Source organism: Lissotriton vulgaris, chromosome 6 (assembly GCF_964263255.1).
Source record: "Lissotriton vulgaris chromosome 6, aLisVul1.2, whole genome shotgun sequence".
In the NCBI taxonomy this organism is placed as follows: domain Eukaryota; kingdom Metazoa; phylum Chordata; class Amphibia; order Caudata; family Salamandridae; genus Lissotriton; species Lissotriton vulgaris.
In genome coordinates, this window is record NC_141694.1 from 1,770,150,968 (window position 1) to 1,770,174,903 (window position 23,936).

General features: G+C 51.3%; 1 protein-coding gene and 1 pseudogene across 3 annotated transcripts in view; both read left to right on the top strand.

The window, feature by feature from the left end:
* The window catches only part of NCOA1 (nuclear receptor coactivator 1), a 1,223,800-nt gene that overhangs the window by 926,601 nt on the left and 273,263 nt on the right, over positions 1 to 23,936 (top strand). The window lies entirely within an intron of this gene.
* On the top strand, positions 2,752 to 4,762 carry LOC147709446 (kelch-like ECH-associated protein 1 pseudogene; annotated as a pseudogene).

Sequence of the window (23,936 nt, forward strand, 5' to 3'; positions counted from 1 at the left end):
ATGGCCCCGGCAATACTGGTTCACCGAGCTACTCCTTCTCTCGGAATGCAACCCTATCCAACTTCCTCGCATTCCGAATCTTCTCTCCACCCAGGAGGGCAGGGTGTACCATCCGGACCCGAACTCGCTGAAATTGTCAGCTTGGCTCCTCAGCACATGGAATTTGCACACTTAAACATTCCGCAGGATTGCCAGGAGGTACTGGCGAAAGCCAGAGCTCCATCTACGATCAAGACCTACAAATTTAAGTGGAGGCGTTTCTGTGCATGGTGCCAGTCTAATGGTCTTCATCCCATTCATGCCAAACCTGAGCAAATTCTTCCCTTCTTTTTGCACTTGGCCAGATTGGGTTTGGCGCATTCTACTCTTAGAATGGCAGCCTTGCTGGATGCCATTTCTAGATTTCGTCAAGACGGATCAAATTCTTTGTTTTCCGTGCGGATCATACAACAATTTGGATTGTTTCGTATGTTTCCGCCTGTGCGGAAACCTCCTCCTACATGGCATCTGAATGTTTTACTAACTCAGCTCATGCGTCACCCTTTCGAGCCGATCCATAAGGTGGACCTGAAATTTTTAACATGGACAGTGTCATTGTTACTCGCTTTAACATCTGCTAGAAGGGTTAGTGATATTCAGGCATTTACATCCAGATCGCCTTTCATCCAATTCACCACGGACTCGGTATTACTACGTACTAATCCAACGTACATGCCAAAAGTGCCTCTGGATTTTCATCTGAATCAGCCGGTTGTCCTCAAGACATTCTTTCCAACCCCACAGTCTCCGGCTGAACGAGCACTACATTTGTTGGATATTAGAAGATGTCTTAAGTTTTACCTATCAAGAACCTCTGCCATCCGCAAGACAGACCAACCGTTCGTGGCTTATGGCCAGCAGCGCCAGGGCTGTGCAGTTTCAAAACAGACCATTGCTAGATGGGTCTTCTCTACAATTGGACTTTGTCATCAGCTGGCCGGTAGACCCTTACAGGCCCTGCCAAGAGCACATTCTACAAGGGCGGTTAGCTCTTCCACTGCCCTTTTTGCTGGTGTGCCTCTTCGACAGATCTGCAGAGCTGCTACGTGGTCTAGCAGGCACACCTTTACTAGACACTACTGTCTAGATTCAGCAGACGACGCAGATGCTTCGGTTGGAAGAGCAGTGCTGCGCAATCTTTTCAAATAAGGTGAGCCTCTGTTTCCACCTCCTCCTCTATGCTCTTTAGACGTTATTTCAGATGTTGATGATTATTGTTATACAGTATACAGGTATACTGTATATATATATTTGATACTCTGACGTCTACGAGCGTTATGAAAGGAGTACTGCTTACTATTCTGATTCAGGCATGTGAATCTATGAAAGACACCCCTAATACTGGAGAAGAACAATAGTTACTTACCTATAAACAGGTGGTTCTCCAGTATTGGTGTCTTTCATAGATTCACATGCAACCCGCCCGCCTCCTCCCAGAGACTCACTCAGGCATTATGGGGTTTCACTCCTGTGCGAGAAAATCTGAGAGCCTGAGCCTCTGGGGAGAACATTCTGGTGGGTGCTGTCGCCTGATTGGCTGCAGTTTGGACTAAGACATAATGACTAGGATAGTCACGATTGTGAAGGTTTTTTCTACTGTAGCTGGTGCTACTTTACTTCCTGGTTGGGTATTTCTGATATTTGCTATATGTATTATGGCATTTTATTGCTTTTATATATACCGTGGGACTCCCACTCCGACGACGGGGAATGATTCAGGCATGTGAATCTATGAAAGACACCAATACTGGAGAACCACCTGTTTACAGGTAAGTAACTATTGTTCATCCCCACTGTTGAGCGATATTGCGTTTTGCAATCTTGGCACCCAACATTGCCCACTTGGTCTGTGCCAAATTTAGATCTGTCAGCTCCCAAATATTGAGTATGCTTCTCTTAGCCTCCGGCCGCAAAGTGATCTCCAAGACCTCACTCATCGTGTTGTGTATCTTATTCCAATATTCAACTATATATCGACATTCCCAGAGGACATGGACGAACGTCGCAACAAGACCACACCCTCTTCTGCACAAATCCGTTTCAGATAGCCCCATCCGAACCAATCGGGGTCCAGTAACATACACCATGTGTAATATTTTCAGCTGAATAAGCCTTAGCCTTGCTGGGATTGCAACCTCTTTCGGTGAAGACACGGCTGACTGCCAATCTTCATCATCTATTTCAAGACCATCTCGCATCCATTCATCCCTCACCTCCACAAGAAGATCAGCCCTATGGTTAAATCAGGGAGATAGTCATCTCTGGCATATGACCATCCAAAATTCTGTCCTCTAGGGGCGAGGCCTCAGGCAGGTCCGCCTCCACTGGCAGAGCTGCCTTCAGCGCATGTGTAACTTGTGCATATCTGAAATACTCAGATCCCCCCAGCTCAAATTCCGTCTGTAATTCTTCAAACGTTTTAATCCTCCCTTTCACCCCTTCTACATCAGGGCCATGGGAGCAGATGCTGCGGGGGGCACACCACCCTAGTCGCGGGGCCAGCGAAGAGAGGCAAAGGGCCTTGGCTGCAAAGGAGAAAGGCCCAGGCCCAGCGTTGTGGCGAGCACGCACCCAACCCAGCCGCAGGCGCCACCACAGTAGCACCACTCACCAGGAATCAGCAGGGAACGGCTGGCAGGCAGGTCAGCAAAGTGAAGAGGCAGAAGCGGCACGGAGGCAGCGCGGCGCTGGCAACAGCCGTGCGCCCGCCGCATGATCCAGAAGGTAAGCGTGGCAGCCAGCAATGAACGGAGGGTGCAGCAGTGAGGTCATGAGCCCAGGAGCGGTGAGCGAATCTAACCGTCGGTAAAATGTCAGGTCCCCAGTGTGGAGGGTGTAGAGGTGGCGTGAGGAATCAGCAGGACCGGTGATTAGCAGGTGAGGAATGGCCGCATGGACGTCAGCCCCCGCCATGTGTGCTGCAGCAGATGGCAGAGCCGCGGGGGCAAAGACAGCGGGGAGACACGGGGTCGTGCAGCCCTCATTGCAGGTCCAGTGCAGTAAGGCCGACCGAGAGAGGCAGAACAGGAGAGCCCCGGCTGCGAGAGAGGTATGCCCAGGCCCCGTGGTGCGGCGTGCACGCACCCAACCCCGCTGCAGGAGCCCCCATGGCAGCACCACTCACCAGGATCAGCGGGGGTCAGGCAGGCCCCAGCGGGTCGCTGTAATTCTAGTGAGGTGGCCGGTGGGAGGAGCCTGGGTAACGACTCCACGACATTGTGACGCGGGCTCCGGCCACGTGTCCTCAAATAGACCCAGTAGGCCCGGGCAGCCGCTAGCGGGAGGAAGGCTCCATCTCGGTGGGGTAGAAGTGTGTACTGCATGTCATGAACGGCGCTGTCATGTACCAGATTGACAGTGTTGTGAAGGCTTGCAGTGAATTCCTTGTCGGCAGCTGGACCCCAGCAACGCCATTGCTAACTTTGCAAAGGAGATTGGCTGCGCCGAGCTGCACCAGAAAGCACGCGAATACGTCTACATGCCCTTTGGAGAAGTTGCTAAGCAGGAGGAATTCTTCAACCTGTCACACTGCCCGCAGGTGACCTTAATTAGTCGGGACGAGCTGAATGTCCAATGCGAGTCAGAGGTCTTTCACGCATGCATCAACTGGATTAAGTATAACTGTGAGAACCGGCACCTCTATGTGCAGGCATTACTGAAGGCCGTCCGCTGCCACTCGCTCACACCAAACTTCCTCCAAATGCAGATGCAGAAGTGTGAGATCCTTAAACTGGATGCCCGCTTCAAGGACTACCTAGTCAAGATCTTTCAGGACCTCACGCTGCACCGGCCTACCGTTCCTCAGCCCAGCCGTACTCCCAAGGTTCAGCTGGTCATCTACATGGCTGGAGGCTACTACCGACAGTCACTGAGCTACCTTGAGGCATACAACCCCAGTGATGGGACTTGGATCAGACTGCAGAACTTGCAGGTGCCCCACAGCGGACTGGCAGGTTGCGTGGTGGGTGGACTCTTTTATGCTGTGGGTGGGAGGAACAATGCCCCCAACGGAAACATGGACTCTTATGCACTGGACTGCTACAACCCCATGAACAATCAGTGGTCTCCCTGCTCGCCCCTGAGTGTTCCCAGTAACCGCATCGGGGTGGGTGTGATCGATGGCATGATTTATGCAGTGGGAGGGTCTCACGGCTGCATACATCACAACAGCGTTGAAAGGTATGACCCTGAGAAGGATGAGTGGCAGCTGGTTGCCCCAATATTGACGCAGATGATAGGTGTAGGCGTGGCTATCCTGATCCTCCTTTTGTACGCTGTGGGTGGCTTTGATGGGACAAACTGCCTGAACTCAGCAGAGTGTTACTACCTAGAGTGGGACGAGTGGAAAATGATTGTTCCCATGAACACTGTGAGGAGTGAGGCAGGCTTGTGTGCTCTTGACAACTGCATCTATACTATGGGTGGTAATGATGGCCCGGACCAGCTAAACAGCATGGAATGTTATGACGTGGCGACCGACACCTTGACTTTGGCAGCACCCGTGAAACACCCGTGCAGTGCACTTGGTGTCACAGTCCACCTGGGCAAGATCTATGTCCTTGGTGGATATGATGGGCACAACTTCCTGGACAGCATGGAATGCTATGACCCGGCCATTAACGCATGGACCGAAGTGACACACATGACTATTGGCAGTAGAAGAACCAGACAATTCCCAGCTCAATTTTGCTTGTGTTTGGGAGTAAATAAAACAAGCATTTAAAATGCAATAGGTCTCGCATTATTAAAGTTTGAGCTATTGGCATTGTAAATGACAATGCCTTTTATTCATTTGTTTTTAAAACCTGCAATCGGTGCATTAACATGCACTTTGAACGTATAGTCCTTGCTTACGATGAACAAGGCTGGCAGTAAAAGAGACTGCCAGCCTTGCTTCTCATAAGCATGGACTATAAGTACAAAGTGCTTGTTTATGCACCGATGCAAATGAATAAAAGGCATTGTCATATACAATGCCAATAGCTCATACTTTAATAATGTGATACCTATTGCATTGTAAATGCTTGTTTTTTTGGGGATATTGGCGTTTCATTTATTTGTGTTATAATCATTCTTTCTGGTGAATTCTAGAGAAATACAAGTTGAAAAGTTCTTTGATTTGCCTAATCTTCTCAACCCTATTGTGCCGCAGTGGTCTCATAGGCTTGCTGATTTTAGATGCCCTAAAATAAGTAGTTCCTTTTCTACAAAGCCTCTTGCGTCCTTTCTGGACGGAGCCTGGGCAGATTGATGGCAGCCACTTGAGGAGAGGAAAATTCTGCCGCAACAGGAGCTTGCGCCACTGACGCTGCGGGCCGCGGTGTCGTCACCACTGTCTTGCGCGTCCTTGGCTGTGCGTTCATATCTCCGAGAAGTGCGCGTGGCCTGCTCCTTCTTGTGGGACGTGACAGAGCCGGTTTACTGCTCGGCCTCCTGCGCTTGCTTGTTTATCAAACCGAAGAATCGCGGACCCCGGGGGAGCGGAGAGCGATCCGGTCTCCCATTGGGTAGGTTCGCACAATGGGAGCGGCCACCAGGTGCGATTAGGGGCAATCAGGGAGGCAGTGGGCGCGCAGCAAAGTTTATTTATTGAAGTCCGGTAGGGGCGGGAATTTACTGGCCTGAGGGTGTTGGGAGGAGAGGCATTTCGTTTGTGGAGTGCTCCGAGGTTGTGCCGGTGTTTTAGTGCAGGTCGAGTCTGTTGACCAGAAGGAGCCTCTCAACCCTCCCGCGTCGGCCCCTGCTGCCTCCCAGGTACGTAGTGGAGCTCGTGTAGTTGTGAGCGAGCAGCAGGGGGAGGGGCGGTCTGCGGGTTGGGACGGGTGGCAGGGGGGTCGCCAGGGGCCGAACTTCACTAAGAGACAAACTTCACCAAGAGGAAAGCCAGGTATTAAAGGGAAGAGGGCGTAGAGTACCGCTGCGGTAGTTGTACCTCATTGTCAGCTGCGGGACTCTGACTCCGCTCCGGTGGCAGCGCATGCTGGTTTTTTTATTGCCCAAGGGAGCTCAGCTGCTTCAGGTACATGGGCAGACTTTGTATTTACTTATTTATTTATTTATTTATTTAATGCTTTTTTTATATAGCGCGCGCTAATACCCGAAGGTGTCAAGAGCGCTTCACAATAGGACCAGTAGTGCTACATGAGGAGAAAATTACAAGTGAACGAATTACAAAAGTTAACGTTAAGTTACATGAGGTAAAAGTGACAATTGTGAGCAAACAAATACAAGAGGTAGCAAACAGTACATTACAGGAAGAAAAAGTGACATGTGTGCAGGTTACAAAAGTGTACAAAGTACAATAAGGTATAGTACTGCAATATGAATATATGATTATACCACGATTTCAGTTACCACGCATGGCTTTACCACGCGAATTTTACCTCGCAAGTGGCTTTACCACGCTGGTATTTACAACGTAGCATTTTACTACGAGTAGAAACGTCTTACCTGCACGTCTTTCTCCACGAGTCCTTACTTCCATCCTCCTTTGAAACAAGCGTCAAAACACGTATACCAAAATAAAAAAAGGACTGCTTTTTTGACGTACACGGCACGTCTTTGGGGGAGGCTCTTTCCTCTTTCTTTTAAATTTATGTTCGTTTTTTTGTTAAAGTAACCTGCTTGTTATTTTTGGGGGGGGAGACCCCCCCCCAGCCCCCCTCCGAGCCCCCCCCCCCCCCTCTGCCCCCCCATGCCCACGCAGATCGACTTGAAGGAATACCACGTCTCCCCCCTAGCCCGTGGTAAAGACGTCGTGGAAGGTACCCCTGCGTGGAAGGCACCCTGCGTGGTAAGTGTCACGTGGTAAACGTGAGTAGTGGTAATGCCTTCGTGGTAAATGATGTTTCCCACTGCAATATATGGCAGACACTCAAACACAAGAACAAACGTTATGTAGCCAATGGTGGCACTTGTATGTTTCGAATTCTGCTACAGCATTACATTCTGTATACCCCTCAACTTTGTCCAGGGAGGCTCACTCGGTGGGGCCTGCAGGGGTAGTAACACAAGGAGGTGTCAATTTTAATGCAAGTGTTTTGTACCAGGTCAGTGTCAATTTTAATGCAAGTGTTTTGTACCAGGTCAGTCCCCCAGCAGTGGGGAGGTTTTGAGGCAAACAGGTTTGCAGGACGTTGTAGAGTTATTACAGCTGCCTACCTGGTCACAGCAGTTAGGTGACGCAGGTCTCCCGGTTCCCCAAGAGGTTGGAGCTTGTCAGGATATTAGGCAGTTATCCAGCCCGGCTATGGTGGTGGGGCATCAGGGACTGACCCAAGGGGGGCCATTTCAAAACGTTGCTCAGGACCCCAAGGGTGGTCAATGGGTATGGGTGGGTAGTAGTGGCTTGTCTGGAGAGGAATGTGAGGCCAGGCCTATGGGCATTGGGGGTACATCCGGTGTTAAGGAACAGTCAGGTCTGAGCGGCTTGAAAGGCAAGGTGCCAGTTTCATCGAAGGGGAAAGCTACTGGCGAGCATCTGTTACGGACAGAGCACTCTGCGGCTCCGTCAAGGTGGCTATTGGATGAAGGGAGATCTGGAGCGGATTTTCTTTCTCATTCCGACAAATCAAAAGCTGGAAAAAATTTCAGTGGAAGTTTTATGATGGTGGGGCTGGAGATGGGGAAATGCCGTGGGGAAGTGGGGCATTTTTGGGGGGATGTGAATACTCATTGGTACTGAATGCAGACAGTGATGACCTCGAAGAATTTGAATTGAGAGAAGGGGATTGTGGGGACAGTGAAGTGAAGTTTATGAATCCAACAGGGGACAAGAGGGGTGTCGCGGGGCAAATCTGAAAGAGACACGTTAGTGATAGATTCCTTACCTTAGAATATCCCCAGGCATCAGCCCGGATCCGGAAACTTTTGCGTAGCAGTACCCTTGCGCGTCGGTAGGCGTCGTCTGCGGCTCCACGTTCGTCGTCTGCGTCATGGGCGCCGTGATGACGTCGTCGGAGTACTTAGACTCCGCCTCCGCGTGCTGACGTCAGTTCTTCTTTTTTCCGCGCCAGCCAGCGCAGATCTGGAAAAAGCAGTAACCCAGTCAATTTTTGACTAACTTTTTGGTGATCTTTTTGATCCTTTTCGAAGTCTTGCGACTCCGACGGTGCCGTAGGGATGCCCGGCTTCAAGCATTGTGAAGATTGCGACCGCACCATGTCAGTCACGGATCCTCACCGCCAGTGCCTGACGTGTTTGGGCGTCGACCACGACGACAAGGCCTGCCCCGACTGTCTGGCCCTTTCGAGGAAAGCCAGGCGGGAGCCGTCCCGCAGGCGGCTCGAACTCCGGCAGTCGGCCCCGTGCCGCGTGAGGTCCCTGTCCCACAGGAGGTCGAGGGACAAGTCGCGGGGACGGAGCCGTCACAGCTCCGGGAGTCGGTATCACTCTTCCGGGTCCAAGTCGTCAGGTAAGAAACACAAGAAGTCGAAGAGGCATCATCGCTCTTCTGACTCCCCCCGACGCTCACGCGATGCGGCCGGGGGTTCGGGTGACACCGCCCACGCGGCTCCTCGGGAGTCGCGGGCGTCGCGTCCGGCCCCATACCCTCCGGTCCCTGGGCTGAACGCGTCGCCGGAGGAGATTGAGCGTTTCCTCATGCCCATGAGGTCCCTTTCTCCTCCGACGGGCTCCGCGGCGCCTCCGGGCCCAGCGGACCCGTCTGGGGGCCCTAGTGGGTCGGGGGCTTCGACCCCGACTCCGTTGGGTGCTTCGGCCCTGACGCCGCCGGCGCCTTCGGGCCCGGCGCCGCAGGGCCCCACGATCCCGACACCGCCGGTGTCCTCGGGCCCAGCGCCGCAGGGAACAGCGGCCCCGGCGCCGCTGGGCCTTCCTCAGGCTCTGGATCGTCACCGGTGGACCTTACGACCCCCCCGGCGTCGGTCCATGTGGTCACCTCCGGCGCCGTCCTCGGGCGGCGCCGTCCCCGATACCTCCTTTGCTTGGGTTCCGACGTCGGGACGGCGCCGCACCAAACGCCGTTTGGAGATTTTTACTTCTATGAACCGACCTCATACAATTGCAACCAAGATTCTCAGGAGATGGGTGATGAGGAGGATTGGGAGGGGTCTGAGGACCCTCTGACCAAGGAGTGTCAGTCTAATATGGACTGGGCAGGAGACCTTGGGGAGGCCAGTGGCCTGGACACCTCTCCAGACACTGGATTTGTCTCTCCTCCTACCATGGCTTTGGAGGAGGGGGCTACCTATGGTGTGGTGTTGACGAGGGCTGCCAAGGCCTTGGGCCTTGAGCTCCCCGTTGCGGCCGTGAGGACTAACCTCCTCACAGAGGTCCTTAAACCGCAGTCATGCTCGGCTGAGCCTCTGCTGCCCTTTAATGAGGCCTTGACCGACGTTCTTTTGGGCACTTGGTCCAGGCCTGCTACGGGTTCGCCCGTAGATAGGAACGTGGCCAGACGCCACCGCCCGGCTCCGGGCGACCCATGTTTCCTGTCCTCCGTCCCCACCCCCGAGAGTCTGGTCATCCAGGCCTCTAATTCCCAGACCGCATTCCCGACGGCCTCGCCGGACAGGGAATCCAAGAGTTACGAGAATTATGGAAAGAAGATATTCTCCTCCCTTAGTTTGGGACTGCGGTCTTCCAACACCGCATGCCTCTTGGGCCGCTACACCCACTCTCTGTGGGAGACGGTGGCGGAATTGATGCCAGAGTGCCCGTTGGAGGTACGGGCCAAACTCGGCCAAGCCCTTGTGGAGGGCCGAGACGCAGCCAAGTATTCAATCAGGTGTGGGCTGGATACTACCAACTCGCTAGGCAGAGCGATGGCTACGACAGTGGCAGTGAGACGCCACGCATGGCTGAGATCCGCCAATTTTTCGGCAGCTGTCCAGAACACTCTTATGGACATGCTGTTCGATGGCCGTCGCCTCTTTGGCGACAAGGCAGACCACGCGCTTGAGCGCTTTAAGGACTCCAGGGCTACGGCCAAGTCCTTGGGCCTCTCGGCCCCGCGCCAGCAAACGGGTGCCTTTCGCTCCTTTCGTGGCCAGGGAAGGGGCGCCCCCACACGTGCCGCCAGCCACTCCCCGCAGACTGTCGTCCAGCGCGGCGGCGGACGTGGAAACCGCCGCGGAGTCAGTCGGGGAACCAGGCGGAGTCAGTCCACACCTGCCCCCGCGGCATCCACCTCTAAACCCTCCTAGTCCGTGCTTTTCGGCCCATGTGATGCCAGTGGGAGGCAGGGTTCGCCATCACCACTCTCACTGGCGCACTATCACTTCGGACAGGTGGGTGCTGCAGATAGTCCGGAGGGGCTACTCCCTCCCCTTCGAGACGACTCCTCAAGCCATGCCACCGCAACACCACCGCGTATCGGGGGATCACTTGCGGCTCCTGCAGGAGGAAGTTTCAGCCCTCTTGGCCAAGGGGGCCATTGAGCGCGTTCCTGGGCCAGAAGTAGGACGTGGTTGCTACTCCCACTACTTTCTGGTACCCAAGAAGGGCAAAGGGGGCCTACTCCCTATCTTGGATCTGAGGAACGTCAACGGCTTCCTCCGGAAGGAGAAGTTCAAAATGCTGACTCTGGCTCAGGTCTTAGCTGCCCTAGACCCAGGAGACTGGATGGTAGCGTTGGACTTGCAGGACGCGTATTTCTACATCCCCGTCCTGCCGGCCCACCGGTGTTACCTGCGGTTCACGGTAGGCCACGAGCACTTTCAGTTTACCGTGCTCCCCTTCGGCCTTACCAGCGCCCCACGGGTGTTCACGAAGGTGATGGCAGTGGTAGCAGCTCATCTGCGCAGGTTGGGGGTCTCAGTCTTCCCCTACCTCGACGATTGGTTGTTGAAGGCGGGCTCGCCCCAGACAGTCGTCAGCCACCTCCAGACTACGGTGGATCTTCTGCACCAGCTGGGATTTTCCATCAATGTGCCAAAGTTACACCTGTGCCCCTCTCAGAAGCTCCTTTTCATCAGAGCGGTTCTCGACTCGGCGCAGTTTCGGGTTTACCTGCCCGAACAGCGGGTTCGGGATATACAGGCTCTGATTCCGGTCTTCCGGCCTTTATCCAGAGTTTCGGTCAGGTTGTCACTGTGGCTTTTGGGGCTGATGGCCTCCTGCATCCTTCTGGTGCATCACGCACGGTGGCGGATGCGGGCTCTGCAGTGGGACCTGAAGTTTCAGTGGGCCCAGCATCAGGGCAACCTGTCCGACCATGTCCTGATCTTGGAGGGCACTGCGAGTCAGCTGCAGTGGTGGCTCACGGACCACGATTGGGTCAACGGCAGATCCCTCTCCCTTCCCCAACCGGAGCACGTAGTTGTGACGGACGCGTCCCTCCAGGGCTGGGGAGGCCACATGGGAGAGGCGGAGATCAGAGGCCTCTGGTCTCCGGCGGAGTCCCGGCTCCATATCAACCTGTTGGAGCTGCGGGCGATTCGTCTAGCACTGAAGGTATTCCTCCCACCTGTCTGAGGGAGTGTAGTGCAGGTGTTCACGGACAACACCACCGCCATGTGGTACTGCAACAAACAGGGCGGGGTGGGGTCGTGGACCCTCTGCCAGGAGGCTCTGCACCTCTGGCAATGGCTGGAACATCATGGCGTGACTCTGATGTTTCAACACCTGGCAGGTTCTCTGAACGCCAGGGCGGACGAACTCAGCCGACGGTGCTCGATGGATCACGAATGGCGTCTGAACTCGGACGTGGCGCAAGGCCTCTTTCAGCAGTGGGGAGAGCCTTGGTTAGATCTATTCGCCACCGAAGAGAACGCGCAATGTCATCAGTTCTGCGCGTTGGAATTTCCAAGGCGGCACTCGCTCGGAGACGCTTTTCGTCGCGAGTGGAGCTGCGGTCTGTTGTACGCCTTTCCGCCTATACCACTTCTGCCCAGAGTGCTGAAGAAGATCAAGCGCGACCGGGCACAAGTCATCCTTGTGGCTCCGGACTGGGCACGAAGGTACTGGTATCCCGAGCTACTCAGTATGTCAGTCGATCCCCCGGTTCCTCTGCCTCTTCAGGAGGACCTTCTGTCGCAGCAGCAGGGGACGGTCCTCCACCCGAACCTGTCCAGTCTCTACCTCCATGCTTGGAGATTGAGCTGCAACAGTTGAGGCCATTTGACTTGCCTCCTGAAGTCTGTAACATCATTCTGGCAGCCAGGCGTCCCTCCACAAAGTCGGTATACGCCTGCAGGTGGAACAGATTTGTGGCATGGTGCACAGCAAAGGCTGTGGATCCCCTCAATGCCCCTCTTTCTGAGGTTCACCTCTTTCTTCTCTCTCTTGCCCAGCAGGGCTCTGCTCTGGGCACTGTCAAGGGCTATCTTTCAGCTCTTTCAGCCTTTCTGAGGCTGCCTGACCAACCTTCTTTGTTCAAGTCCCCTATCGGTAATCGATTCCTGAAGAGCATCACTCATACGTTTCCTCCTGTTCCCTTCGTGATGCCTCAGTGGAACTTGAACCTGGTTCTTACGTTTCTGATGTGCGCTCCCTTTGAGCCACTTCACAACTGTCCTCTTCGCCTTCTTTCTTTGAAGACTGCCTTCCTGGTAGCCATCACCTCTGCCAGGAGAGTGAGTGAGCTCCAGGCTCTATCTTGTAAGCCTCCTTTCCTTTCAGTCCATCCGGACAAGGTTGTGTTATGGACAAGGCCCTCCTTCCTACCCAAGGTAGTCACGGCCTTCCACATTGGGCAATCCATCGCGTTGCCCACCTTCTTTCTGCCTCCGCACCCCTCGAGAGAGAGGAGGAGAGGCTCCACCGTCTGGACCCAAAACGTGCACTCTCATTGTATCTGAATCGCACACAACAGTTCCGGGTGGATGATCAACTCTTTGTTGGATACGCGGGCGCTAAGAAAGGGAAAGCGGTGCACAAGCGGACCATCTCCCGGTGGATTATCTTGTGCATCCAGGCGTGTTACTCCTTGGCTAAGAAGGAACCCCCTGTTGGGCTGAGGGCTCATTCCACTCGAGCCACAGCCACTACAACTGCCTTGGGCCGAGGTGTACCCTTGCAGGACATTTGCCAGGCGGCTACGTGGGCCTCGCTGCACACGTTTGCAAGACACTATTTGCCTGGACAGTCAAGTCCGGAGGGATGGCTACTTTGGCCGTTCCGTCCTCCAGGACTTTCTGGTGTGATTATTGGTTCGCAGACCCACCACCACGGGGTTGGTATTGCTGGGGTATCTATTCTAAGGTAAGGAATCTATCACTAACGTGTCTCTTTCAGATGCACAAGTTACTACTTGTGTAACGATATATCTGTAAGAGACATTAGTTAGTGATAGATTCCTTACCGACCCACCCATCCTCCCCATTCTGCGAACCGATATCTAGGGTTAAGGTCATCCCCTTTCAGGGCCCTAGTTTCATGGCACCAGTGTTGGTTTTTGGCATGGCTCTGCGCTTCTGGCGCAGAAAAGCTGTGTCTAAGAACTGACGTCAGCACGCGGAGGCGGCGTCTAAGTACTCTGACGACGTCATCACGGAGCCAACGACGGACGTGGAGCCGCAGACGACGCCTACCGACGCGCAAGGGTACTGCTACGCAAAGGTTGCCGGATCCAGTCTGACACCTGGGGATATTCTAAGGTAAGGAATCTATCACTAACTAATGTCTTTTACAGATAAATCGTTACACAAGTAGTAACTTGTGCAACAGTGTTCTTAGTCTTTTGCAGAAGTCAAGTGCGGACAGAGCAATTGTACGAGAAGCTACGCATGTCAGCCAGCATCAGGATGACTCTCAGGAATTTCTCAAGCAGACGTCCCAGTTGCCAATAGGTAAGGCGGACTGGTCGAAGGTCTGGCAACAAGGGGGACGAGCACAGAAATCAACCAGATCCATTGGGGTAGGGGGAGGTGGTTGTGGGTAAGGTTTTCCTGGGGCTGGGCACATTGTTACTTTACAGGAGGAGGTATTGGTGGGAGTTGTGTCTGCCAAGGGTGTTCAGGAGGCCAAGGAGGTGGCAGAAGATGCTAAAGAGATGGTAGAGGATGATAAGAATATTCACAAAAACATCCTTACATGGGGATTGATATGCCATTAGGTTCCCATTTATCTGACAAGACCAAGAGCAGAATTTGGCATCATGAGTTAGTGGATGTTATTAAGCTTTTACATTAGGGATATACAGGCAAAAGAAGGCTCCATGGAGGAGGAATGGGAATTGGCCCGGAGACCTAGGGTCCCCAAAACAATTGAGACTGGACTTCTTGGGTTCTTATCTGCGCTAGCATATACTGCGAAACACATCACGATAGAGCAGTAGAAATGTTCATGGATATCATAAGGAAGGCTCACAGTTATTTTGGTGGTTAAGCTTGGTTGTCATATAATGAAGAGTTAAGAGTACGCATGAGTGTTTTTAATGACAGGACTCGGAGTTGTGGTTACAACGATGGCGGCTTCTCGGCCACCTGCTACTACTCATACTGCAAGCGGCTTGCTGGTCTCTTATCGGCCCTTTCAGTTCCGTCCCGCCCAGAATGGGGCGGTGTTTAGCGACAGGGGACCAACATTTGTTTTCGGAGCCTGTTGGAGCTTCCACAGAGGGTTTTGCAATAGGCAATTCTGCAGGTACAAACATGAGTGCTTTTAATGTGGAGGCAGACATCCCCTCACACAATGTTTTGCGGGCCAGAGATTTGGCGATCAAGGAAGGGGGCAGAGGGGTAGAGGTCAGGCCTTCCCAATTATACCAAAGGGCGCATACTCCAATTAAGCTGGAGATTTTGGCAAAATGGCCGGGGGCTTATCCCGACACTGACGCAGCATCAATGTTGTTTTGGGGTTTTAAAGACGGTTTCAAGATAGGTTACCAGAGTCCTCGACTGAGCAGGTGGTCAGATAATTTAAAATCTGCCAAGGAATTTCCACAGGTGTTCAACGGAAGTTACAGGCTGAGGTAGAGGCAGGAAGAGTTGCTGGTCCTTTTGTACGTTGCCCAATGCCCAATTTGATTGTTTCACCCCTTTGGGTGGTACCTAAGAAGAAAGCTGGGAAGTTCCGCTTAATACACCACCTTTCTTGGCCAGAGGGTTCTATTCTATTAAAATTATTTATAACGCGCACTATCACCATCGGTTTCTTGGCGCTCATTGATATATATAGCGTTGATCCAGGGTGAGGAGTTAGTCATACGCCGCTTGAAAGAGCAGAGTTTTTAAAAGTGCACGGAAACTGTCGTACTATGGGCAGAGACGTAGAGAGGGGGGTAGGGAGTTCCAGGTGGCGGGAGCCAGGACAGAAAAACTCAGGCCACCATGCTTTTTTCTTTTGAATCTGGGGACCTCAAGGAGGTTTAAAGATGCTGAGCGCAGGGCTCTGGCAGGAATGTGACGGGACAAGGCCGAAGAGATGAACCTGGGAGCTGCGTCCGATAGGGCCTTAAAGGTAGTGCATGCCAGTTTGAAGGTGCAGCGTTTGGAAACAGGGAGCCAATGCAGACTGCGGAGGAGGGGAGTGACGTGCTGGTGTTTGGGCTGGCAGAAAATCAGGCGGGCAGCCTGATTCTGCACCAGCTGAAGTCGGTGAAGGTGACATGCAGGAATTCCTGCGTACAGAATGTTGGCGTAATCGAGCCTGGAGGTGATGAGCGCAATGACAACCTGGGTCAGGGCCTCTTTGGTAAGAAACCTACTGATCTTGCGGATCCGCCTGAGGTGGAAGAAACAGGCAGAAGTAACCGCGTTGATGTGTGGTCTCATTGATAGATCTTCGGAAATGATCACCCCCAGGCTTTTGACTGAGCTCACGGGAGTGGGTGCGGTCCCCAGAGATGTAGGCCAGAAGGTGGCATTCCATGGGTGGTTGGGGCCACCCACCAGGACGAGCTCGGTCTTGGTGGGGTTCAGCTTTAAGTGGCTGTGGTACATCCACTCAGCAATGGTCAGCATGGTGGACTGGAAGTTGATGCGGGAGGAAGGGAGGGAGTCTATGGGAAAAAATAACTGAAGGTCGTCAGCATAATTAAAAATTGTGACCGGGGAAATGCGGAGGGAGGCTAAAAGTGGTTGGAGATGCAAATTAAAAAGGAGAGGGGATAGTGCAGAGCCCTGTGGGACACCGCAGTGAAGGGAGGTGAAGGGTGCGGAAAAGGTAGAAAGGTGGACGGACTGTGAGCGCTGGTGAAGGAAAGATCTGAGCCAGTCAAGGGCCACTCCCTGAATGCCGGCGTTATGGACACGGTCGATCAAGATGGTGTGATCGACCGTGTCAAATGCCGCTGAGAGATCCAGTAGGACAAGGGCTTGAGAGATGTTTTTGTCAGCTCCTTTCCTAAGGGTGTCCATGACTGCTACTATGACCGCCTCGGTGGAGTGGAGGGGTCTGAATCCTGCTTGTTGAGGATCTAAAAAAGAAGATTTCTCTATGAAAGAGCTCAAGCAGCGGGTAACGTAGGTCTCAAAGATCTTACCTAGGTAGGGGAGGAGGGAAATGGGTCTGTAGTTACTGAGTATTGTAGGGTCTGCATTGGGTTTCTTTAAGATTGGTAAGACTGCAGCTTGCTTGAAGGAGGATGGGACCTCCCCGGTGGCAAGGGAGTTGTTAAGTAATGCTAGCGGGGGGCCTGGGCACGCAAGAAAGGCTCCTTTCAGAACCTGCGGAGGACAGCAATCATTGGGGGATCCCGAGCTGACTTTATGAAGCAGTGAGGAAAACTCTTGTATAGATATAGGTGGGAATTCAGTCAGGATGCTAGTGTTTGAAGGGGGAAGTGGAGGAGGAGTAGGGGATGCTGGGGTTGGGATGTTGGTTTTTATTGTTGTGATTTTTTCTATGAAATAAGAGTTGAGCGAATCGCAAAGGGTTTCCTAAGTTAATGACTTTATCTCTCAAGTGGATTGTAGTGTGTCTTGCGCATTTGTGGATGATGCGCTGAGGTTGGTCAGATCAGCTGGGAGGGCTGCGCAACTGGCAAATAGTGATATACAGTCTGCTTTCCGGCTGTTACCTATTCACCCTTCTGACTTTGAACTTTTAGGTATGCACTTTCAGGGGGCTTTATATGTTGACAAAGTTCTTCCCATGGGGTGTTCAGTATCATGTGCTCTATTGGAAACCTTCAGCACTTTTCTGCATGGCGTTTTACATACATTACCGGCCACAAACTAATTTGTCATTACTTAGATGATTTTATGTTCATTGGATGTTCATTGGTACACAAAACTCAGGACAATACCAAAAGGCTTTGGGCACTTTTGAGATTATGGCTCAGGAGCTTGGTGTGCCTTTGGCACCTGACAAAACAGAAGGCCCAAGTACGAAGTTGACCTTTTTGGGAATAGAAATTGACACTATGGACATGGTAGCTAGGTTGCCATAAGAGAAGATTCAGGAAATCTCAACCTTTTTGTTATCTGTTCTTGAGGAACGTAAACTTGAGCTGAGAATACGTGAACTTTGCGTGCAGAGTGGTCAGGGCTGGGAGAACTTTCTGTAGGAGGCTGGGGATGTCCATGTCAGGGGCCTATATTCCCCATCACAGAGTGCATTTTTCAGCAGCCTCTAGGGCCGATTTGTACGTCTGGTTGACTTTCCTGGCAGACCTTAACGGTGTATCTTTGTGTTTTGCGGATGAAGGTAGGAATTGGCACATTCAGATTTACTCGGATGCATCTGGTGCTAAAGGTTTTGGCATATTCTGGGAGGGGCGTTGGTGTGCGGAGAGCTGGCCGGTACATTGGCTGCAACAAGGTTGCAGTATCGCCTCTTAGGAGTTATTTCCTCTACTAGTGGCATTGTACGTATGGGGTGAGGAATTGCGGAATAGACCAGTCCTTTTCAACATAGACAATTTAGCTGTGGTAGAGTTGATCAATAAGCAAAAGGCCTAGGTTTGAGAGTTTTGAAGTTGTTGCGTGCATTTATGCTTAAGTGTCTGCAGCTTAACATTGTTTTTAAAGCAAGGCATATTCCAGGAGTCAATAATTATATAGCGGGAGCTCTGTCTCGTTTTCAGTGGATGGAATTTCACAGTTTGGCTCCTGGGGCAGAACTCAACAAGACGCAAATCCCGCAGTGTGTCTGGGCCTGGGGGGAATGAGAATTGTCAAACTGGTTGAACACTCAGTGGCGGCCTCTACGAGAAGAAGCTATCGGCAGGCATGGAATGAGTTATTAAGTTATGGTAACACATTTACTATGCATGGAAAGATGGTTACTGATGAACAGTTTGTATTAGGTTTTGTTTTACATCTGATAGAGGTTTTTCACATAGTACTATTTCTGGCAAATTGGCAGGAATTTATTTTTATGGGCATTTGAGGTGGGGGAGGGATCCTGTGGGAGAAGTGTTAGTAAAGAAGGTTCTTGGAGTTTTAAGTAGGGAACAGGCTGGTACCAAGCCGTTGCGTCAGCCTGTGACATTTGAGTTGTTGCAGAGGATGTTACTGCAGCTGCCCTCTTACTGTTATGACGACTTTTAGTGTTTCAAGTTTCGGTTATGTTTTGTATGGTTGTTCTTTGGGACATTTCGGGCATCTGAGTTATTAGGATTGCGTAATAGGGCAGGTTTATGGAGCGATTAAGTTTTTGTCGAACAACACAGGTTGAGAATTTGGTTAAGGGTTTCCAAGATGGATCAATTGGGTAAGGGGAAATGGGTGTTTTTGAATAGGAGTGGGGTGAGGGATTGATGTCCTGTAGGGGAATGGGAATTGTTCCAAGCCTGAAAAATGTTTTACACCAGGAAACATACTTTTGCCATGCACAGGGACGTCCGATTTCTATTGCCCAGCTGTTAGCAGTAATGAGGAAGGTGCTCATTACTGTAGGTGAGAATCCTTAACGTTTTGGCACACACTCCTTCCGGATTGGGACAGCAACGGAGGCTGCAAGATTGGGGTGGTCTTGGTCAGACATCCGTAGGATTGGGAGATGGAGGTCCAAATGTTGTGAAAAATATGTCAGGAAATAATTTTAGTGCAGTATTTTTTTCTTGTTCATGTTTGTTTTTCTACCTAGGTCATATTCGAGGGCTTGTAAGTTCGAAAAAGACATCCTGGATAGTGGGACACTCCTTCGTAAAGTGGGCTGCTGTTTACGCTGAGCAACAGATTTACGGGAGATCGCTCAGACTAACCAGTATTAGTCACAAGGTGGTATGGAAGGGGAAAGGGGGAATGCGTTGGGGGGGATTTATTTCCCACATTGTCTCTGATGTGTTCCAAGGGGGCCCTCCAGATTTACTGATCATTCACTTAGGGGAAAATGACATGGTGGACTTATCTGGCCTGACTCTAATAAAACTCATTAAACTGTTTCTGGCAGTTATGAAATATAACTAGGAGGGCACCATGGTGATTTGGACTGAATTCATAACACATCTGGATTGAAGATGTGTTATAAGATGCCACGCAGCTTTGGAGTCGGCGCAATTCAAACTTAATAGAGCTGTGAGAGTTTTCTGTGGGGACATTGGAATAAAGGTTTTATCTCACAGTCATCAAATATGGAAGGAGGATATATGGTGCTCTAGCAAAAAGTCATATGGTTTTTCTCTTTGAGGGGTGGGGCAGTAAAACTCTTTTGGTTTTCCTGGATGGCGGATTTTTGCTGGGGGGGTGGGCAGTCTTGAGCGGGATTGTCTATCCTCCAAGGGGGAGGTGGGGTATACAGTTCACGGGGAAAGGAAAAGAAAATGAGGGGGATCTCTCAACAGGAGTCAGTTCTTCTGGGTTTGCGTGGGGCAACAATTTTTGGGGGTTATTTTTTGAAGATAGGTCAAGGTGAGTTTGGGGATTGCTTTATGATTTACCTGTAAGATGTTTTTGAGAAATTTATTATGCACCTGTCTTAATAAAGTGAAGTGGTGAGTTGTGATTTATTGTGCGAAGGGGGACCTAGATGGAGCGAAGAGCGAACCGGTCTCTCCCTGGGTAGGTTCGCACAATGGGAGTGGCCACCAGGTGCGATTAGGGGCAATCAGGGAGGCAGTGGGTCCGCCGGAAAGTTTATTTATTGAAGTCCGGTAGGGGCGGAAATTCACTGGCCTGAGGGTGGTGGGAGGAGAGGAATTTCGTTTGTCCCACCCACCCTTCCCTTTACTATTTGCTAATTTTAAGTTTTTCCATTATCAGCCGTAGTGAACACTAGCGATATCCACATTTTCCGCCACGATAAGACAGGTTCATGTTAGTTAGGTAGTTTTGGTAGGCGGATTTTTGCTGGGGGGGTGGGCAGTCTTGAGCAGGATTGTCCATCCTCCAAGGGGGGAGGTGGGGTATACAGTTCACGGGGAAAGGAAAAGAAAATGAGGGGGATCTCTCAACAGGAGTCAGTTCTTCTGGGTTTGCTTGGGGCAACAATTTTTGGGGGTTATGTTTTGAAGATAGGTCAAGATGAGTTTGGGGATTGCTTTATGATTTACCTATAAGATGTTTTGGAGAAATGTATTATGCACCTGCCTTAATAAAGTGGCCTTTTTTGCTAAACAAAGAAGTGGTGGGTCGTGATTTATTGTGCGATGTGGATTCGTGCACACTGTTTATTGACGCATGCATGTGTGTCATAGGGGGCTAATAGTGCTCTGTCTTCCTTCAGGAAATTTGGCTTGCCAAGGAAGGCCTGATTGGCGTAACGCGAAATGATAAAGCCTGAGTCGCCGGTATCTTCCAAATATTCATAAGATTAGGACTTAGCTGGAGCCCTCTGCGCCACAGGGGCCTTTGTTACGCCCAGGCCTGAAATTAATTTTTGTAATGCCATTGGGTTGTATGGTTTCAGTCTTTCCTTAGATATGCCTGATATTTCCTTTTGAACAAACTTCAATGAAGGGAGTGGTTTTCCCTTTGCATAATTTTAAATGCTGTGCAATACAGCGAGAAGTGCTCAAATGTGTCCGCTTTTATTAAACAATATATTGTACATGAGAGGAATTTGAGCAGCATAAGCAGGTTGCACACATCAAGCACAGGAGCTTTCCCAGGTGAGCTGTCTTTGTGTGTGAAAAATCATACATCTGAATACACTCTTGCGTGAACACCAGTGCATCTGGCATTCGCTTGGAATTGCAAGATAGAGCCTATTTGGGGCTTGCATAGACAGTACCACCAGACATGCTTGTGGAGGTTGAACTAAAAATCCCTGATCAATACTTTGAAGAATTTAGAGCAGGATTCTCCCCACATGTTGCTCGTGAGCTACTGGTAGCTCTCCAGCTTTTTACAACTTTTTTCTAAAACTCATGTTTGGGGTAAAGTTGGTTGAAATTTCAAATATATTGAACACTGATATGAGAGATAAATCATGTGGTTCAAGGAGACTTATTACTCATAATATTACCTTGGTGCAAGGGACATTGCGGCTGTGGCTCTTATGTAGTACCCATGGAGATGTATTCGAAATTGATAAAGCCTGTTTTACATTACTGCAAGCAATTATGCCTGATGCATTTACGTGATCAATGCCGCTAATCTTGTACATGGTGGGCACTAATATAATAGCGTCTGATTTGATCACCATTACTTACCTCACATCTTCGTGCCTTGCATTGGCTCTTGGTGAATATACACATTTTGTTTAATACTCTTGTTCTGATAGATACATCTGCCGTGTGGATTCCTCACCTTGTGAATATCCCCCTTGCGTCAGCAACATTAGGAAAATCTTTTCGTAGCCTCGCGCCGACGTGGACTTGGACGTCATAGAGACACGGCTTTGCTCGCGACTCCGCTGACGTCACCGACGCCTACAATAGGCCCACGCCGGCGTGATGACATCAGTTCCCTTTTTTCCGCGTTGTCGACGCTAACGGTTATCGGGAATCTCTGTAGCCAACTGGTACTTTGTTGCCTTTTTGTTGCCATTTTCTGCTTCTTTGTATCCTGTCTCTTCGACGATGTCATCTAAGAAGACCGGCTTCAAGCCCTGCAGGGAGTGCGGTAAAATGATGTCTATTACCGACCCGCATGATGACTGCATCTGGTGTTTGAGTTCCGACCATGATGTGGAAGATTGTTCTTCATGTCATAAGATGAACCCGAAGGCCCTGAGGGAGAGAGAGGCCACACTCCTGGTTGCGAAGATGAAGGCTGGGAAAGAGAAATCGTCGAGGTCTCGTTCTCGAAGGGCGAGGTCGAGGACGAAGTCGAGGTCTGGATCTCGAGAGGGGTCGTCTTCGAGGTCGGCATCGGATCATGCTTCGAAGTCAAAGAAGAAACATAAGAAGAGGAGACATGAGTCCCGACGTCTTTCCAGTAAGGAGTCGGGCTCGAGGTCGAGGTCACCGAAGAAGGTACGTTCGAAGGTGGTTACTCTGGATGTCTCTGAGCCTAAAGGTGAGGCCTCACCTTTGGAGTCGCATGGGCGGTCTCCTACTCTGACTCCGAATCCTTCTCCGGCTCCGAATCCGTCTCCGGCGCCGTCCCCGGCCCGGGAAGAGGAAGAGGCTCAGGAGGATGTGGATTCCGCGCCTGTCGAAGAGCCGAATCCGATCCCTCCTCAGGACCGGCCTGAGGGTTTTCAACCGCCCTTTCCTGCCCCAGGCCAGGACCCTTCGGCGTTTCTTAACGCTATGTATGGCGTCTTCTCAAGGGCGTGGTACCCCTCTGGTGCACCTTCGGGTCCCATGGGTCCTTTGGCTTACAGCTTGGGAGTTCCTCACTCCTATCCTCCAGCTCCGATTATGCCTTATATGCCGGCTCCGACACCGCATTGGCAATTCCCGGCTCCGCCGAAGTCGTCGACGCCGATTCCGGCGTCGCCCGTTCCAGATCGTCCTCGTGGGCATTCCTCTGTGCCATTGGATTCGATGCCGGCGTCGGTCCCGAATTTGACGGAGCCGCTGGTGGATCCGTCTGCGAGGCGTGTGAAGGAGAGGTCCAGAAGGGAAGTTCAACGCCTTTTGGAGGAGCAAAGGTACTTGGATTCACATTCTGATGTGGAGGAAGGTGAATTGGAGGAGAACTGTTTTGAGGAGTTGGATGATTCAGGAAGTCTTGATTTCTCTCCAGAGTGGGAGTTGCCCTCAGGCTCTGGTGCTCCTTCTAAGGATGTCCAGCCTTACCATTTGGTTATGAGGAAGGCTGCTGAACTTCTTCAATTGACTTTGCCAACGGTAGAGTTTAAATTCAATATCCTCACTGAGGTTTTGCACTCTTAAAGTTCTGTGGTGAAACCTTTGCTTCCATTTAATGATGCCTTGACGGATCCCATTTTGGAGGTGTGGAAGAAACCGTTGTCGGCTCCTGCGGTTTCTAAGAGTGTGGCGAGAAGGTACAGGGTTGCACCTGAAGACCCTGCTTTTTTGTCTTCTCATCCTTCGCCTGAGAGCCTGGTCATTCAAGAAGCCTGTTCTAAAAAGAGTGTTAGTGCCTTTCCCCAGGTTCCTTGTGAAAAGGAAGCGAAGAAACAAGACCAGGTTGCAAAAAAGACCTTTTCATCGGCAAGCATGGCGTTGAAGTCAACTAATGCCACTTGTCTGATGGGGAGATATGTGCATGCCCTGATGGATTCTTTGCGTGTCCTGGTTCCTAAAGTTCCTGATGCCAGCAGGAAGGATTTTGAGGAAGTGATCTCTGATACTCAGGCGGCGGCTCGCCAGGTTATACAAAGTGGTCTGGACACTGCCGACTCTGTGGCACGTATCATACGCACTGCTGTCGCCACTAGGAGGTCAGCTTGGCTGAAATCCTCAGACTTTTCGGCTGATGTTCAGGCGACCTTGCTGGATCTTCCTTTTGATGGTTCTGGTCTCTTTGGGAAGAAAGCTGATGCGGCCCTTGAGAGATTTAAGGATAGCAGAGCAACAGCTAAGTCTTTAGGTCTCCAGATCAGAGGCTCTTCGTCCAACAGGAGGTTCAGGGGCTTTGGTCGTTCTTCTTTTCAGAATTACCGACAAGGTCAGCAGCAACAGCAAAATTCTATGTACAGATCGTACAGGGGAAAGCAAAGAGCGCGTCCTCGTGGACGTCAGGCCTCTTCCT